This window comes from Aptenodytes patagonicus, chromosome 4, assembly GCF_965638725.1.
Source record: "Aptenodytes patagonicus chromosome 4, bAptPat1.pri.cur, whole genome shotgun sequence".
In the NCBI taxonomy this organism is placed as follows: Eukaryota; Metazoa; Chordata; class Aves; order Sphenisciformes; family Spheniscidae; genus Aptenodytes; species Aptenodytes patagonicus.
In genome coordinates, this window is record NC_134952.1 from 46461471 (window position 1) to 46481752 (window position 20282).

The following is a 20282-nucleotide window of genomic DNA, read 5'->3' on the forward strand; positions in this document are numbered from 1 at the left end:
CATATTTTGAAAAACTGTGCTCTATTTGTAGAGCACATGCAAAGAAGGGTGTGATTATAATGTAGCCTGATGAGTCTTCACCAGGCAATGTGTGAAATTTAGAGCAATAGAACTTATTTTGTGTTATTTTGATCCAGACATACCCACTTCACAGATTGAACATTAACTCTCCACAAAAAGCCTAGTAGAAAAGAGACATACTAACTTTGCATCATGAAAAGCTGTCTGTGGCATGCAGAAAAATAAGTCTCCTTACATCTTTGTGGAAAACCACAAAGAATTGCAGTAACCAGCAGCAAGTGGTTGTAGTTTCTCTACTATCAGCATCATAAATAGCTGGACATATGACCTAGACGTTTCTACACTGATGATGGATGAACAATGAAAGGAGAAGAAGAATACGGGATGTACTTTTTTTAACAAGTGAGACAACACTATCTGCATGTAAAGTACGACCTTCCTTATCAACAATACTGTACAAGCGTGCACCCCATGTGCATTTCAGAAATATATATAAGTTTAAGATTCATCGAGCATGAGTTCCCTCATTTCAATCTCTTTGCATAGCTCAGGAGAGTAGATATCGCTACAAAATGTGACCAAGCTGGAATTTTAGTTAAGACAATACAGTTGTCCTCTGCAATTGATGATTTTGGTAATCAGGAGGTAGTGGGATCACATGGGTTATTAGGGATGGAGTATCAATAGTAATCTGTAATGCAGATGCATCAAGAGTACACTGCAAAGCAGTGCTGATTGGAGACATGTCATCTCCTAAATATGATGGTGCCAGACATGTAGTAGGTGTAAGTATGGCACAGGTCCAAACGTGTAGTATGTGCAAGTAGGAAACAGGCCTAGTGATCAATAACTGCTGAAGGAACCTCGTTTAGTCTGATTCTGTAGGTTCTAGAAAATAATTTGTCATGGAGAACAGGAGCATGAAGTTGTTAAAAGAGCTTTCTAATTCTGTCAAACTGAGAAAAGAAGGAGAGAGAAACTTAATGGAAAATTTGTGGGATCTCTCTCAGTCTCATGAGATAATTGGCACGTGAGTTCTTTTACTTGCTTTCCCAAAGAATCTTAGTGGCCCCAAGTAGGCTGTTCATTGCATAATTTCTGTCAGTTTAAGAGGCAGGAAGGTGATGCTATGTTTGTGAAAAAGTAAAGCTAACAGTTACTTCTCACCATCACAGAGCAGAATGAAAGGTGATGAGAGCAGGAGTGCATAACACAGCTTTTAAAGATGGACAGGAGATAAGGAGGAATTAGGGAGAACCAAAGGTCAGGTGAGTTTGGTGGGGAACAAGTGGTTCATCTGTCAAAGAGGGGGAGTAGCAGAAATGGGAAGGAATATTTTTCATTTCTGTGGCCTTCAAAATGGCTTTTAACCATTAGGAGGTGAAAAAGAAGATAAAATATTTGTATGGCGATTCTATAGAAACTATAAAATTCAAGAAAACCTTAAAGTCCAAAAATGCACACCATCTTATTCACAGAAACACAGATTTGCAGAATGGAAGAGGTTTAAAGGGGACCGCTGGAGAATGTCTAGTCCAACCCCCTGCTAGAACTGGTTGCTCAGGGCCATGTCCAGTTGGTTTGAATGTCTTCAAGGATTGACACTCCACCACCTCTCTGGGCAACTTGTTTCAGTCTTTGACTATGCTCACAGTAAAAAAGTTTTGTCTTGCATTTAAACTTAATTTTGTGTATTTCAATTTGTCTCCATTTCTTCTTGTCCTGTCACAGGGCACCTCTGAGAAGATTCTGCCTCATCTTCTTTGTTCCCTCTATTAGATATTTTTACACATCTGTTAGATCACCTCTGAGACTTCTATTCTCCAGGCTGAACAGTCCCAGCTTTCAGCATTTCTTCATACGTGAGATGCTCCAATCCCTTAGTCATCTTAGTGGCCCTTTGCTGGACTTGCTCTTATATGTCCATGTCTCTCTCGTACTGGGGAGCCCAGATCTGGACACAATGTTCCAGATATGTCTTACCAGAGCTGAGCAGAGGGGAAGGATCACCTCCCTCAGCCTGCTCCCTGCAACACTGCTCTTAATACAGCCTGGGACGCTGTTAGCCTTCTTTGCCACAAGGGCACATTTCTGCATCATGATCAACTTGTCCCCCAGGACCCCCAGGACCTCTTCTGCCAAGCTGTGAACAGAACTTGTGAATATCCCATTTGTTTAAATATTCCCTAACCTGATCCTTCTCCATCAAGGTTAAGTTCTTGCTCTAGACTTTCCTGCTGTTCTCAGGGGACTGGGATTGCTGAGGGCCAGTCTTGCCAGTAAAGAGTGAGGTGAAGGCAGTGTTGAGTACCTTGGCCTTTTCATTTCCTTTCACCAGCCTCTCTACCCTATTCAGCAGCAGGCCCACATTTTGCCTAGTCTTTCTTTTGTGGCTAGTGTACACATCAAAGCCCTTCTTGTTGCCCAACATGTCCCTTGCAGATTCAACTCCAGAAGAACTTCAGCTTTCCTAACCCTGCACACTCAGATGACATCTATATTCCTCCTGAGTCACTTGTCCCTGCTTCAACTTCCTGTACCCTTCATTTTTACATCTGATTTTTGTCAGGAGCTTCTTGTTCATCCATGCAGGCCCTCTGCCACCTTTACTTGATTTCCTACTCATTGGATGGACCATCCTTGAGCTTGGAGGAGGTGATCCTTGAAAACCAACTAGGTCTCCTGGTCCCCTTTTCTCTCTAGGATGATCTCCCATGGGATTCTTCCAAGCAGGTAGCCAAACAAGTCAAAATTGTCTCTCCTGAAGTCCAGGGTTATGATCTTGCTGTTTCCCTTGTTTCCTCTTCTCAGGATCCTGATCTCCATCATCTCATTATTACTGCAGCCAAGGCTACTCTCCCAACCTTTATATCCCCAAGCAGTTCCTTCTTGTTTATAAGTATGAAGTCTAGTAGATCATCTTCCCACATTGACTTCCTGTGTCAGGAAGTTGTCATCAGTGCACTCCAGAAACTTGTGCCCTTGTCTATGCCTGCTGTGTTGTCTCTCCAGCAGATAGTGGTGGTTCAAGTCCCCCATGAGGGCGAGAGCCTGTGAACATGAGGCTTCTTCCAGTTGTCTAAGAAGGCCTCATCTATTTCTTCATCCTGATCAGGCAGTCTGTAGCAGACACCCACCACAATGTTAGCCCTGTTTGCCTACCAATCCTGACCCATCAGCTCTTAGCTGTCTGTCTGTCCCCAGCTTAGTTCCATGCATTCCCACTGCTCTCATGCAAAAGGTGACCCTCCCTCCTCACCTAACTGGCCTATCCTTCCTAAAGAGCCTGTATGCCTAATGGTAGCACTCCAGGCATGTAAGTTGTCCCATGATGCAGCTGTGGTCCCACATGCAGAGGTCATAACTCTGCAATTCCATGCAGACCTCCAGTTCCTCCTGTTTGTTCTCTGTGCTGTGTGCATAAGTGCAGGCTCTTTGAAGAGGCACTCAATCATGCTGATTTCCCAGAAAAGACACAAGAGCTTTTCCTGTGATACTATCCTGTAGACATTCACATGTTTATGTGCATGTGCTTGAAGTGGACCCCTTTCAGCCCTGTTTGTTATCAGAAGGTTTCTTCTGTCCATAGTGCTTTTCTTGCCAGCCTGGTCCACCACTTCCTCAGTTGATTGTTGGTCATCATCTCCCTCCCCTGTCATTCCTAGTTTAAAGTTCTCCTTACCAAATTGGTCAGCTTGTTGGCAAAGATGCTTTTGCCCCACTTGGTCAGGTGGGTCCATAAAAGGTATTTGCTTTTTTGTTATGGAAATACAGTCTTAACTCCACAATACTAAATCTTAAATACAATTTTACAGCTACCTTTGTCATTGAAGAGTAAATCAATGCTGTGTCAAACACTGATAAAATCTTAGGGCATTGGTTTTCTGAGATGCTAAGATGGCATGAAAGCTTCCTGCACAAAGGAAGTCTGATTCCTAAGACTCTGTGTGGCAGTCAGTTGAACAAGTCTCATTACGCTGAACAAACATTTGTCCAAACGTGCATGTGAGAGAGGGGCTGACTAAGGTCAGCACACTTGTACTGAACACCTATTCATAGGAAACAATTTGGATTTTTAGTACTGATAGGAAAACAGCTGACCAATTTGTCTTTGGGGCAGAATTATGGCAGCCCAGTGCCGTTTAAGATTCTCGTTTTATTGACTTTTTTATCTCCAAAATTTTCAGTGGTCTTGGTATTCAAATAGGCGGCAGATTAAGCTTAAGCATAATAGCTTTTTGAGAGGGAGTATCACACGAGTTATGTTCCCTGGTATTTGTATCTTTCCTTCTCTGCTCTCCCCCACCCCCCACCCTCCTCCCCGCCCCCAGTTTCTTGATGATTATTTTTCTCTTTCTTCTCTTGTTGCTCCTTTAAATTGTATTTTCCTGTTTCCTAAATGAACCAGGAACTTTTTAAGCTATAGTATGTGAATATATTGTAATTCAGGGAGAAGAAACATCATCTCCTAGTGTCTTAGAAAAATAAATATTGCAGATCTGTAGGTTTTGTCAAGTATAACCTCTTGGTTACTATTTCTGGAGACAAATTAATTTCAGTTAATAGAAAAATTTAAAATAGCTACAAAAGGTACACAATAAGGCTTTAAACCAAATGTTTTTGCTTCTTTATGACCTTGAAGTTTATATAGTTATTTACATCTCTGGGAAGTCACTGAAATAATCCCTGATGAAAAAATTACTATTTTGTCATTTTAGAATATGAAGTTTGCCTGAGTGTTATTGGGGCCATTGAAGAAACACAGTTAGAAAATCTGTTCTCCACACTTGCAATATTGATTGTTGACTGAGCATATTTTAGAATAAAATAAAATTCTTTATTTTAATTTTTGTTTTGATTTTTTTTTTAAGAACAGTAAAATTCCTTTCCACATGTACTTTAAACCCCCTGTTGTTCTTTATGATAGCTCCCTTCATTATTTACGGTCCCATTCTTGCTTGATCAGTCTTGCCTGGGCCTGGTTGTGGTAACTGTGATTACTGAGGGACTAAAAGCAGATTAAAGGACAAAACCATTCAAAGCCAAGTCCTAACTGTCATAAGACCACAACCGCTACAATTAACTTATTTCCAGCTCTACATTTTCTTTTTCTTTGTGTCAATAAAGGTACCATTCCTTTTTCTTTTACTCTCTTGATGTAGCGTCACTGGAAGGTTAGTGATGACACACAGAAAATCTTGAACGTTATAAACTTTCTTCATTTCTTTTACTATTGAAAATGTGTTTCATAACTCTTAAATTTTCCTTATGGTTAGCTGTTGGAATTCACAATATGTATTACACAAATTTTGTTTGGACAGTTGTTACTGAGGGAAAGTCATACGAATCACCACTTACATGTTCTATGAAAGGAAACAAGCAGTGTGTCTTGCTAGACACTGACTTTCTTCTCCGTCTGCAGAACACACTTGAAAGATATTCCAACATAAATGTAACTACTGTGTCTAAAAGCTTTTTAAAAGCTATATAAAACTACTTGAGACAGAAATAACAGTCTTTTCTTCACTAGCAGTGAGAACAGAATGTGCAGTCAACAGCAATATAATAAAAACGGGGAAAAAAAATCAGGAACTTCACTAGATTAATTTCTCATACTGTGTCAATCACATTGTATTACCTGAGCTTTTGGGAAATAAGTGTCCTTAAAGGATTTTGTGATATGTCAATAATCTTGCTAAGTTTTTGGATATTCTGTTTAATATACAGGTATGTAAGAAAGTCAACTATCATCTGATGTGTCATATAATTATAAGCATAATCCTAATACAGAAGTGTAGTGATACTGTCCTGAATAGGCAGAAGCTATACAAAAACATTCTTCTGCTTCTATAAGTCTCTCCTTTTCCAACTGGGGACTGCTGACAGTAAGTAAAATGTCTAAGTGTAGCTATTCGAAAAAAATCCTGCTATTATTTTTCAGTTAAAGAAGATTATTTTGTAGCAGGTTGAGGTATGGTTACTATAGTAGGAGTGCACCCTGCTTTTAATTTTTCTTCTGTTCTTTTGTCAAAAAAAACCTTTATGAAACGTGCCAAGAGCTTCAGATGGGGGAAGTGCTTCTGTATGTGTAAATAAAGGACAGAACTGAGACAATGCAGCAATATTCTCTGAGTACATTTGGGAGGCGTTTGGATTATTAGATATCCACTTGGAGTTTGAACTTTTTGCACTTTTTCTGCTTCAGAGTGATGTATGGAGGAATGAACTTTCAGTGGCATTCCTGAGTCAAATGAGAGTTATTAATATGGCCGCATGCCTGTGCATATGTTACTTGAACATGAAAACAGCAGCAACTGGCTTAGCCAGGCATCAAAAAAGTGTAATGAACTGTATTTATAGCTTGGGTTAAAGTTTGACTTACACGAGTAAGAAAAGAGATTTGGATGGATGGAAAAACATTCGGCTTGTATTTATTCTTCTCTGACATAATTTTAAAATGTCACTTAAAGTAGAATGTATCCTTGGGCAATCTATTCTGTAAGTATACAATTACAGATGGCCAACAAATGTTGAACTGTTCTAGTACTATAAATGAGTATTTGGGTATGTCCTAATATGATAGACCCAATGAATACATTTGTCACATTTAAATTAGAGCATTTATTACAGAAGAAATTATTAAAAACTTTATTTATGACACTGAATATTTAAACAAAGTTTGTTCTTACTCTGTTGGGACTTCCACAATTCAATAGCCTAAATTAAAAAAGAAAATCTGAGGGAATAAAAGGAAGGAATAAAATTATTTTGGCAGATGGGGTAGGAAAGGAGCATGAAACAGCTGGAGAGTACTTAGAATATGACAGTCCTTTTCTGTATTTCTTTTTTGTTGCTGCTTCGGAAGTATAACAGAAAGCCAGGTTCAATGTATGTCCTATCAAATAAGTATCTACATGAATTACAGATGTGGTTCTTGCTGGGGCATATTTTTATCTCTGTGCCACAGACATCTTTAGTTTAAGACGCTTGCCATTCTGGCGTGCAGCCTTTAACATTTGTTTTGTCTGTTCTCTCCTGTGGTGCCAAGCAAACAACAACTTAGCTCCACTGTCTGCATTTTAGCATCTGCTATGTCTTTGCATGTGACTATATTCTCCTTCACTAGTGTCAAAATTGTTCTGGTTAATCACAGGGAAATTTCTTATAATAGACCCCCTGTATCGGGTTTGTGTGGCAAAGTTTTGGTAGCAGGGGGGCTACAGGGGTGGCTTCTGTGAGAAGCTTCTAGAAGCTTCCCCTGTGTCTGACAGAGCCAATGCCAGCAGGCTCCAAGATGGACCCGCTGCTGGCCAAGGCCAAGCCCATCAGCAACGGTGGTAGCGCCTCTGTGATAACATATTTAAGAAGGGGGAAAAAAAACTGTGCAGCAGCAATTGCAGCTGGAGAGAGGAGTGAGAATATGTGAGAGAAACAACTCTGCAGACACCAAGGTCAGTGAAGAAGGAGGGGGAGGAGGTGCTCGGGGCACCGGAGCAGAGATTCCCCTGCAGCCCCTGGTGAAGACCATGGTGAGGCAGGCTGTCCCCCTGCAGCCCATGGAGGTCCACGGTGGAGCAGATATCCGCCTGCAGCCCATGGAGGACCCCACACTGGAGCAGGTGGATGTGCCTGAAGGAGGCTGTGACCCCATGGGAAGCCCGTGCTGGAGCAGGCTCCTGGCAGGACCTGTGGACCCATGGAGAGAGGAGCAGATTTGCTGGCAGGACTTGTGACCCCGTGGAAGCGACCCACGCTGGAGCAGTTTGTGAAGAACTATAGCCTGTGGGAAGGACTCACGTTGGAGAAGTTCATGGAGGACTGTCTCCTGTGGGAGGGACCCCACCCTGGAGCAGGGGAAGAGTGTGGGGAGTCCTCTCCCTGAGCAGGAAGGAGTGGCAGAAACAAAGTGTGATGAACTGACCACAACCCCCATTCCCCATCCCCCTGTGCCGCTGGGGGGGGAGGAGGTAGAGAAAATTGGGAGTAAAGTTGAGTCCAGGAAGAAGGGAGGAGTCGGGGCAAGGTGGGTTTTTTTAAGATTTGGTTTTATTTCCCGTTATCCTGCTCTGATTTGATTGGTAAGAAATGAAATTAATTTCCCTAAGTCGAGTCTGTTTTGCCCGTGATGGTAATTGGTGAGTGATCTCTCCCTGTCCTTATCTTGACCCACAAGCCTTTCGTTATATTTCCTCTCCCCTGTCCAGCTGAGGAGGGGAGTGGTATAGCAGCTTTGGTGAACACCTAGTGTTCAGCCAGGGTTAACCCACCACACACCCATAGGCTCCTTTCCAAAGATGTCTAACCAGTCTTCTAGGTTATTCTTTCCTTCCTAGTTCCAGTGATACCTTTTCTTTTTTCTTCCCACCTCATGTTTTTTGTTTGTTTGTTTGGGGTTTTTTGTTTGTTTGTTTTTGGGGGATTTTTTTGTTTGTTTTTTTTAAGACTGGTTTGGACAAAAGATTCTTGTAGGACTGGGAGTACTCTATTTTTCATTCTTTCTCCAGTCAGTAAGTACCTTCTTCGAGTAATGCATCTTCCAGAACCAAGATGATTTAAATGATCAGGGAGTGTTAGCCAGCTTGGATTACGCTGGCTACTGATCTTTCTGAGGTTTCTTGGATTTGCCTGAAAAAACAAGAGACACGACAGGTAGCAAAATTGACTTGCCACATTTTTTTCAAAATCAGTAATCACTTGCTCCAGATAGCTCTATAAAAGTATTGACCAGGTCTTTCTTTTTTGTGGGTTGTTTTTGGTTTGGTTTTTTTTTTGGGGGGGGGTGGGGGGTGGGGTGTTTAATGGTCATTTCATTAGTATATAAAAAAAAAAAACAAACTACAGTTATTTCATTAGTAAAGCTTAAAATACTTTACCAACAAATTCAATAATATTCTTCAATTTTATAGATGAGAAAAATGAAGTACAGAAAAAAGGAAGGATGTTGCTTGGCTACTGTCACTGAAGGCCACTTTGAATTTCATTTTCCTCTGGTAAGATTGATTTTTTTCCAGAGGGTGTGTTCTCTGTGTCATGATGATATACATGGGGAGGAAGCTGATTTCAACTTGGTAGGAAATTATCAGAGCATCATGGTAACCAGGCTTGTATTCCTGAATACTTTTGAATCAATTCTTTTGCTGATGATTTTTGTCCACTCATACTGGTAATTGGCACATTCTTCTAATTTAAAATATATTTAAAACCCAATTTAGTCTTTGTCTGGGCTCATGGATAATCCAGCAGCAACATTATCTGGACAGAATGACATATTTTTATTTCTGTGTGTTATAATGCATCAACTAAAGTCACATGTTCACAGTTAAGGATATTTCATGTCTTTAGGATATTGAATTCATGTGTGTTGTGAAAGTGTCTTTTAAATTATATGCAAATAGTTTTTGACTAATACTTGAATGAGCTAGTGTAATACTTTTTGTAGTTCAATTTACTACTGCTTGTAAGAATCTTGATAACCTTCAATTAAAGATTACTAGAGGCAAAGGTACCTTTTAGTGTTGTTTTTTTTTCTGGCACTTGCCTTTTATAGGAACAGTAATAGGAGCAAAAATTGCTCCTTGTTGAAGCAATTTTCCTGTTCTGATAGATTAGTCCTGAGGTATGCAGTTCCTTCTTTTAAATAAAAGAAAGTAAAGGATGCTGCTACTATACCAGATCAAGACAAGTCAGACACTGAGGTAATGGGAGACAGACTGAGGAAGCAATCTTTGATTTGAGCCCAGCTGTTCCTCAAAATTAAGCCCGAGTGACACTGCCTGGATCACCGAGAGGTGTAGCTTCTGTTGGGTTCTGAGGGAGTCAGTGATACTTATTAAATGACTTAATCAGAAAATTGAGTACAGAGAAGAATTATTTTCTTATACTAGCAATTATTTTCAACAGTCTATTTATCCAGTAATAGTGTTTCTGGTTGGGAAGATCTGTGCTCATAAATACATTAATTAAATGGCAGTATGCAATATACTCTAATTATAGTTTTATGTTCCTGAATGTAACACAGGGTGTTGTGTTAATTCAGTCATAACTATATGTCTATTTTTAACCACATACTACCTTAGAGTATATGTAGTAAGAAACTTTCTGTGGTAGCAACTCTTATAAAGAAAATGATGATAAAGTTAGTGCTGATAGATAAACGTATTAAAGTATAAAGTATTTTCAATTCTTATACCAAATTTTCCTATGGCTTTTTCCAAGGCACTTTTGTTCATGGTAGAAGATTCTTTTGGAATCTAGCTCTAGCAGCAAAACAACTAGCCTCAGATGTACTTTCACAGTGACCATGCCTAGTCTAAGTTTGTGAGTTTTTTCAAAAAGCAATGGGAAGCCATGTTACTAGTCCCTTAATTTAAATGCTTATTTTATTCCAAAGACCAATCAAATATTAATATTTGTCAGCTACAGATAGAGGAATCAGAAATACTTATATGCAGGGAATTCGGAGATGGTGCTTGGAATTATTCCCTGGGTAGCACAGATATAAGTGTTTAATGCTTTTGATAATTGTATCTAAACACATTTATATTGTGACACTAAGCAATTTCTTATATATGTGTCTATTATTTAATTCTAGAGTATGCTTCTCAAGGCAGAAAAATTTCAGGGTCTAAAATTTTAAAGTTATCAATAAAACTTTTGTCTGTGAAGTTGGTAATAAATGGACATGAGTGGAATGATCATTTTGTTCTAACCTTAATATTATGTATATTAAATTGGGATTTACTGTCTGTGGTTTGTTCAGTAGATATGTTTATACGTTTCACTTATTTTATTGTGACCAAGCAGTAAAGAAAAAGGGTTTTCTAAAGAGTAATCTGTATAAGAGAGTTTTAAATTCATCTGTGCTGCCCATTTAGGCATGCTCATCAGATTACTCATTTGAAGACATTTTTATGTGGCAAAATAGTAGCTCTTTATCTGCACCCGTTCACTAGTTTATTTCTTATATTAGATAATCCTTCATTAAATGACTGGAAGGTCAGTCAGAAGCATGAAGATTTTCCTCTGATTCTCTATATATAGAGTTAGGCTATCAGCAATTTTTCTTAAATTTGCTCTGACTGTTTTTTCTGCTTGAAGCAGTTGTTTGCTAAGGATGGAAAACTGTTTTTATTTACTCTAAGAATTAGTTTGTGATTATGAGTGTCAGTAGCTGAAATATACAGGCCATTCTGCTAAGGGATAGCAGGACGGGTTATTAGGTGTTTGTATGGCAAATATTTCTACTTACCAGTATCAAGGAAATCTCAGTAGAGATCACAGTATATTAGAACTTGCATTAAATGGCACTTTCAGTGAGAGGCAACATTAAGGTCAAGCCAAACCTAGAAAATGATTGAGACAAACCCCAGGAAGCAGGTGATTTGAGATTAACATTAAAAGGCTATGATAATCTGTGAATGTTTCTGAAAGTCTAACCCAGACCACTATGTTAAAAATCATTAGCAAGTATAATTTAGGCATAAACACTTTGTTTCTATTCCATGGGCAAGGAGACATCTCTAGAAGTTTTGTTGTTGAAAGCCTGCCCAGATTTTCTTCTTCTGGAATGAAAAGATATGCATCACTAATGAAAGGAAAACTTAAAATGGTTCCCACAATTTTTCCACCACGTATAGGCAATAAAAGTTATTAGGAGGACACTTGCTACTTCTGTATTGTCAGATTCAACACAGGGCAACCTTCAGCATCCCAGATGAGATTAGGCCAGTTGAAGATCAGAGGCTTGGCTCATGACTGGAATCAAATAAATCTGAAGCATCTTCCGAAGTGCTGTAGAGTTAAACTCAGTTTTATGTTTCTAAATATCTGCACTTATTCCAAATTCTGTGATCATCTCAAAGGAAACGCTATTTTCATTTTTTTCATTATGTGGGGAAGGGAAGGAAAGCTGAACAAGAACAAAGAATTATATTAAATCTATCCAGAAACCATATGTTTTTTCTATGTGCTGAAATGAACTGTATCATTCCCGCTTCTACTATATCTATTATAATAGCATCTGAGCAGAAGTTAAACTTGCTGATTTAAAGATTAAAGGAATTAAACTGATGCCGTTCTATCTTACTCCATATAAAATATTCAAATGGATTCACTAGATGATATTATTTAGTTACCCAGATTATGATTGAGGTTATATATGTTGGTTGTTTGGGGTTTTTTTAATTCAAAGCTGCTGTCGTGGTTTAACCTCAGCCGGCAACTGAGCACCACACAGCTGCTCGCTCACTCCCCCCCCTCTGGTGGGATGGGGGAGAGAATTGGAAGAGTAGAAGTGAGAAAACTCATGGGTTGAGATAAAAACAATTTAATAATTGAAATATAATAATAATAATCATAAAAGAATATACAAAGCAAGTGATGCACAGTGCAATTGCTCACCACCTGCTGACCAATGCCCAGCCAGTCCCTGAGCAGTGGGCCCCCCCAGCCAGCTTTCCCCCAGTTTATGTGCTGAGCATGACATCACATGGTATGGAATGTCCCTTTGGCCAGTTTGGGTCAGCTGTCCTGGCTGTGCCCCCTCCCAGCTTCTTGTGCACCTCCAGCCTTCTCAGTCGGTAGAGCATGGGAAGCTGAAAAGTCCTTGACTAGTGTAAGCACTGCTCAGCAACAACTAAAAGATCAGTGTGTTATCAACATTATTCTCATCCTAAATCCAAAACACAGCACTGTACCAGCTACTAGGAAGAAAATTAACTCTATCCCAGCCAAAATCAGGACAGTATCCACCCTTTATTCTATACCATCTATGTCATGCCCAGGTCCCACACTTTCCAATATATTCCAATTAACGACCACCCCTTTTCCTGTTTTTTTGACATATATACACACAGATATCATTCCCTTAGTCTATGAGCCATCTCTCTAAAATGTTTGTTGAGTCCATTTAGTCCATGACATAGGGCTCCATCTGTCATAATAATCTTTCAGGGCAGGAAAAATGGAGATGGTATGTGGTGTTGGATTGTTTCATGTTGAAGTCAGTTCTGGTTCCATCATCACTGTGCTTTGCTTGGTTTCATCAAAGTTCATTCTTCATTAATCTGGGTGATTCTTATTCTAATACCATTGGTATGGCATATAATATTACATAGCAACTAACATCATACAGTTCAAATCATTGGCTATTCTCACCCAAAATCAAATCCCCTTGAGGTACACATCAGACTTCCCCATCCTTCCGCATTACCCACCAAGTGCACCCAGGTCCTTGAGCAAATGCAATCCTACGGATGGGTTTGCCTTTGCCCGAGGCAGGAATAACCCAGACTGTCTTCCCCAGCATATTGTTTCCGTACACTACAGGCACTTTACCCCCTTCCACAGTATATAAAAGTTTTGACTGGGCAAGGCCAGCTTCCAAGTTTCCTGGGTGACTGGGGTTTCCTATTTGAGCCCATTGTGTGTTCAGTGCGACCCACTTACTCCACATAGCATCAGTTGCATGATGTGCACAGGGGACCCTCCCTTTGAACATCCAGCTGAGCGCAGGCAATCAAGGTGCCAAAAGGAGCTGTGCTTCAGTGCCGATCACTTCTGATGCAGCTCAAACCCCTGTATATGCTGCCAATATCTCTTTTTCAGTTGGAGTATAGCGGGCCTCGGATCCTCTGTATCCCCGACTCCAAAACTCTAGAGGTCGACCTCGAGTCTCCCCTGGTGCTTTCTGCCAGAGGCTCCAGGTAGGGCAGTTCTCCCCGGCTGCGGTGTAGAGCACATTTTTCACATCTTGTCCTGTCCAGACTGGCCCAAGGGCTACTGCATGAACTAGCTCCTCTTTAATTTGTTCAAAGGCTTGCTGCTGCTCAGGGCCCCATTCAAAGTTGTTCTTCTTCCAGGTCACTAGATAGAGAGCGCTTACGATCAGACTATAACCTGGAATATACATTCTCCAAAAACCCACAACACCTAAGAAAGCTGGTGTTTCCTTTTTGCTAGTTGGTGGAGACATGGCTGTTATTTTCTTGATCACATCCGTTGAGATTTGATGACATCCATTTTATTCCTAAAATCTGGATTTCCTGTGCAGGTCCCTTGACCTTACTGTGTTTTATGGCAAAACTGGCTTTCAGAAGGATTTGGACTATTTTCTTCCCTTTTTCAAAAACTTCTCCTGCTGTGTTGTCCCACACAATGATATCATCAATGTATTGGCAGGTGATCTAGAGTTTCACCCTGTTCCAGTGCATCTGGATCAGTCCATGGCAAGTGGTGGGGCTGTGTTTCCGTCCCTGGGGCAGTCGGTTCCAGGAGTACTGGACGCCCCTCCAAGTGAAAGCAAACTGTGGCCTGCACTCTGCTGCCAAAGGGATCAAGAAAAATGTGTTAGCAATATGAATTGTGCCATACCACTTGGCTGCCTTTGACTCCAGTTCATATTGAAGTTGTAGCATGTCTGGCACAGCAGCACTCAGCGGTGGCATGACTTCGTTCAAGCCACGATAGTCTGCTGTTTGTCTCCACTCTCCATTAAACTTTCGCACTGGCCATATGGGACTGTTAAAGGGTGATTGAGTCTTGCTGATCACTCCTTGGCTCTCCAGTCGACGAATCAGCTTATGGATGGGAATCAGGGAGTCTCGGTTGGTGTGATATTGCCGCCGGTGCACCGTTGTGGTAGCAGTTGGCACTTGTTCTGCGACCTTCAGCAACCCCACAACAGAAGGGTCCTCTGAGAGACAGGGCAACTGATAAAGCTCAAAAACTGATAATGGATAACTGTTGTATAATCATTTGAATATATACATCTCTGTGTATTTCTTTTTTTCTCATGTTTTAAAGTATTTGTAAAAAAAATTTGTAATTTTGTCATGTATATTTTTTTTATACTGAATTTGGGGGCATTATGACTGATAAACAAGAACTTTGGAAAAAAAATCTGGTATACCCTGAGAAAAGCATGAAAGATTTAGCCTTAAAAGTTTTTAGATTAAGTAGATCCCCTCTAAGTGTGTGATTATGTGAAGGATAAAAAAAAATAGAAAAAGAAAAATCTGCTTAATATTTGAATGAGGTTGATTTTTATTTTGCTACTTAGCCTTTATTTCTACTCTCATAACCATGCTTAGCTACAGAGAAGACAGGTTGACAGAATGTCTTTAAATCTTTTGTTGACTGAAGATTAAAAACCAAATCACTAAGATACTGAAATTTTCTATCAGCTGTTTCCTGGGTGCACACGGCTTTAGACTTACTGGAAACAGTGCTGTTTGTACAAAATGCTGCACCAGCTGAAGAGTGTTACAGCATTAATCTCTGGCCAAACAATCCAGAAGGCAGGAATCCTTTTAAATTGTGTTATTACAGAGTAGGATGAATACACTTAGGGTGAAGATGTGTATTGTTCTCATACCTGTTGTGGGTCAGAGTACATGGTTCTTTAATTCTGAAGGAATATTTCTAGATCAAAGGAGCTTTAAACTGTAGAAATGTAAGAAGCTACTTCAACCCTGGGGTCTTGTTTCTTAGCCAGATGGACTAGTCAGGATCAGATGCATTAGAACAGCAACATCTGCTTGGATTTGCTTATAGGAGAGGTGCAATGCTGCATGCATCAGTGTCTGCAAAATAACGGTGATGCAATAAAATCCCAGTTACCAGGCATGGAAAACAGCCAATATACAAATGAAGAGAAATAACTTAATTTCTGTTAAAGTATCAAAAACTTATAAATCTGAAGAGAGCTTGTCTATCCCAAGCTAGTGTATGTGTCGTAGCTGTGGATGAGGAGAGTCAGCCTTGTGACTTGGCCACCTATATCAAAATTAGTTACTTCAATTAGTAAAGAGCGTTGGGAGCAACAGTGGAAGTTAAAAACTCTAATGCGCTCAAACTGTAAAAATATGGGACACCCTTTTGCCACTGCCATGAATGGCCCATGATTGGTATTTTTTGTTCTTGTTATCTTTGGAATTTTGCTATACTTTACTGATGGAATGGTTTAACTCTATATGTTTGTTGAAGAAAAAGAAGGATAAAAGGTAATTAAACAAAGGTGAAATCAAGAAGTTTTTTATTCTCCAAAAAACCTGCTTGATACCTCAGATTCCCTAGTACCTTTTTAACCCAGGGTATATATGTATACTTTATGTTAAGTTGTAGCCCAAGTTTGAACTGCAATTCACTTCAAATCCATACTAAAAAGTACTTTATAAGCTGAGTCTTACAACTTTTTGGATGCCTTGGGTTAGAGCAAGTAAACACACTGGTCTTGATTCTCAAATGGAAGAAATGACAAGTCAAAAATATCAAAGTGGCTTAGGAAACAATCTATGCCTTGAAAAAATGCCAAGTAGAAATAACGAGGCTAGCTACTGTTTCCCAGGCATTGTGTGATGAAAGGATCCTAAATTTAGTCTTCAGTCTTAGCTGAATCTCTGCCTTCCACCTGAGAGCTCTATTTAATCCAATGATAGGTTAATTTAAGCCATCATGACAGCAGGAGCATTCACTCAAATAATTGTCTTGTCTGCTGCTGGCTATTGCTTGTTAATGGGTCCTGTGCCTCTCTACTGCAATCTGAGATCCTCCCCTATTTGTGGACACAACAGCAGTGATGTCTGGAGAAGTTTTGATGGGTTATGTGGAAGAAAGTAAAATGACTCATCCATTACAGTTTACCTTGAGTTAAACACTACAACAGGTTAGAATAATGAGAAGAAACAGGCTCCTATCAAGCAAACCTAGCTGCGCTCAGATCTCTGCAACAGGAGTTTCCACTGATGCCCTCATTGTAAACAGTAGGGTTGTTGTTGGGGTCAAATTACCGTGGGTGGTTGTTTTCTTTCCTTTTTTGTTCCCTCACATGTCTTTGTTACATACCTCATTAAACTACTTTTCCCACTAACAACCATCTCATCTGCATTATCTCCTGCTTTACTCTTCCTACCAATCACTGGGGCTGGCACTGAATCTGCATTACGCAGCTCTCACAGCTCCAGCCCTTTGCTTTCCTTTCCCTGCTTCCCAGGCTTTGAAGCTCTGGAATGGAGGCTGCCATTAGGTAGGGCAAGACAATAACAAAATAGTAAGGGAAATGCTGAACAAGAAGCTCCTGGACAAACTCCAACACAAAAAGGAAGCCTACAGAGGGTGGAAGCAAGGACAGGCAGCCTGGGAGGAATACAGAGAAATTGTCCGAGCAGCCAGGGATCAGGTTAGGAAAGCTAAAGCCCTGATAGAATTAAATCTGGCCAGGGACGTCAAGGGCAACAAGAAAAGCTTCTATAGGTATGTCTGGGATAAAAGGAAGACAAGGGAAAATGTGGGCCCTCTCCAGAACGAAACAGGAGACCTGGTTACCTGGGACATGGAGAAGGCGGAGGTACTCAATGACTTTTTTGCCTCAGTCTTCACCAGCAAGTGCTCGAGCCTCACCACCCAAGCAGCAGAAGGCAAAGGCAGGGACTGGGAGAATGAAGAGCCACCCACTGTGGGAGAACATCAGGTTCGAGACCATCTAAGGCACCTGAAGGCGCACAAGTCTATGGGACCCAATGAGATGCATCTGCAGGTCCTGAGGGAACTGGCAGATGAAGTTGCTAAGCCACTATCCATTGTATTTGAGAAGTCGTGGCAGTCCGGTGAAGTTCCCACTGACTGGAAAAGGGGAAACATAACCCCAGTTTTAAAAAGGGAAAAAAAGGGAGACCTGGGGAACTACAGGCCAGTCAGTCTCACCTCTGTACCTGGCAAGATCTTGGAACAGATCCTCCTGGAAGCTATGTGAAGGCACATGGAGGACAGGGAGGTGATTCGAGACAGCCAGCATGACTTCACGAAGGGCAAGTCCTGCCTGACTAACCTAGTGGCCTTCTGTGATGGAGTGACTACATCAGTGGACATGGGAAGGGCTACAGATGTCATCTATATGGACCTCTGTAAGGCCTTTGACACGGTTCCCCACAACATCCTTCTCTTTAAACTGGAAAGGAATGGATTTGATAGGTGGACTGTCCCATGGATGAGGAATTGGTTGGATGGTCACATCCAGAGGGTAGTGGTCAACGGCTCAATGTCCAGATGGAGCTTGGTGATGACTGGTGTCCTGCAGGGGTCCGTGTTGGGACCAGTACTGTTTAATATCTTCATCAATGACATAGTGGGATTGAGTGCACCCTCAGCAAGTTTGCAGATGACACCAAGCTGAGTGGTGCAGTTGACACACCAGAGGGACAGGATGCCATCCAGAGGGACCTGGACAAGCTTGAGAAGTGGCCCTGTGTGAACCTCATGAGGTTTGACAAGGCCAAGTGCAAGGTCCTGCACCTGGGTCAGGGCAACCCCCAGTATCAGTACAGGCTGGGGGATGAAGGGATTGAGAGCAGCCCTGCCAAGAAGGACTTGGGGGTACTGGTGGATGAAAAGCTGGGCATGAGCCAGCAATGTGCACTCACAGCTCAGAAGGCCAACCATATTCTGGGCTGCATCAAAAGAAGCGTGGCTAGCAGGTCGAGGGAGGGGATTCTGCCCCTCTACTCTGCTCTGGTCATACCCCACCTGGAGTACTGCGTCCAGCTCTGGAGCCCTCAGCACAGGAAAGACACGGACCTGTTGGAGCGGGTCCAGAAGAGGGCCACAAAAATGATCAGGGGGATGGAACCCCTCTCCTATGAAGAAAGGCTGAGAGAGTTGGGGTTATTCAGCCTGGAGAAGAGAAGGCTTTGGGGAGATCTTATTGCAGCTTTTCAATATTTAAAGGGGGCTTATAAGAAAGATGGGGACAGACTTTTTAGCAGGGCCTGTTGTGACAGGACAAGGGGGAATGGCTTTAAACTAAAGCAGGGTAGATTTAGACTAGATGTAAGGAAGAAATTTTTTATGCTGAGGGTGGTGAAACACTGGCACAGGTTTCCCAGAGAGGTGGTGGATGCCCCATCCCTGGAAACATTCCAGGTCAGGTTGGACGGGGCTCTGAGCAACCTGGTCTAGTTGAAGATGTCCCTGCCCATGGCAGGGGGGTTGGACTAGATGACCTTTAGAGGTCCCTTCCAACCCAAACTATTCTATGATTCTATGAAATCATGTTGAAATCATGCCAAACAGCAATGTCACTTCAACCTCAGATATTTTTTTCTTCTTCAGCTCCACCACAGCTTTATGCAACATAATGGATACAGTTTCCATTTCTGCAGGTACTTTGACATTATATCACTCAACATTTCAGATTATTTGTCCCACAAAGTTTGACAAGATCCAGTATATGACTCCTTTTCCAAGGTGTGATTGTAGTTCAAGTGTCTACCTGACTTAATAAAGGGTGGGAAAGAAATTTATCATCAGCATCAAAGTTGTCCCATTTCCATTGCTGCGTGAAAAGAAGACAACTTCCTTCTCCAGGACTATCAGCTGACAGACAATCAAAACTTTAGTATCTTACTAACCACCAAAAAAAGATAGAATAAAATCTGAGCCATCCACAGAAACAACCATAAATGGTGTAGGAACTGATAAAGGCATATTTTCACAAATGGTAGGCTGTCATTTTTGCATGTGGTATGTTTTGTCTCAGATTTTTTTATTAAAAAAAAAGAATCACTTAGTTCTTATTCTGTGTCAAGTGATATGACACTTTAGTCTGGCTTACATAGTATCTGGAGCGATGCATCAAATCCAGGGACCATTGCATTAGATCCCCTAAATCTTTATCAATCACTTATTGGGATCTAGAATGGAAGCATTTCTTTTGCATGCAATGTTTCTTCAGCTGTAATATAGACTTTCTTTAGAGATCAAGAGGTCCCATGTACACCAGACCCAAATTCTGAAAGTTCTGTTCAAAATGAGCCAAAGTCATGTGACTTTTCTGCTGAATGCCTTTATCAATTTGTGAGCAGCAGTTAGTTTTATTTTCATTCAGAATTAATTTCAGCCCAGAGACCAAGGAGTGAGCAGTCATAAAGACAGGAAATTTATTTCTAGGTGAGGACTGACATGCATATTCAGAGTAATTCGGAGTGCTTCACTTTCATTTACTATCCTGCACTTGTTCTTTTGGGATCTGGGATCCTAGCTTCTATCACTAGTAGTATACAAGTACTCGATCAGCTTCTTGAAACTGGAAGGTGAAGAACACAGCAGAGGGAGGAGGATTCCTGTCTTTTAATTTCAATGACAGCTGAATAATCAATCTTGAAGTAAATGGTGTGTGGTATTCATTAGTGCTCTCAGCCTGAAACTTTTCTTTAGCTATAAATACATTTTAAAGGTTTAAGAGAAAAATACTTCTGACTTGGAGAAAC

At 40.9% G+C, this 20282-nt stretch overlaps 1 protein-coding gene across 1 annotated transcript in view; it reads left to right on the forward strand.

Annotated features, from left to right (window-relative positions):
- The first annotated feature begins 8990 nt into the window (after nucleotides 1–8990).
- FSTL5 (follistatin like 5) overlaps nucleotides 8991–20282 on the forward strand; it is a 421124-nt gene continuing 409832 nt past the window's right edge. Inside the window, exon 1 of the mRNA XM_076336585.1 lies at nucleotides 8991–9011. The gene's annotated coding sequence lies outside the window, so the exon portion shown is untranslated. The remainder of the gene's footprint in view (nucleotides 9012–20282) is intronic.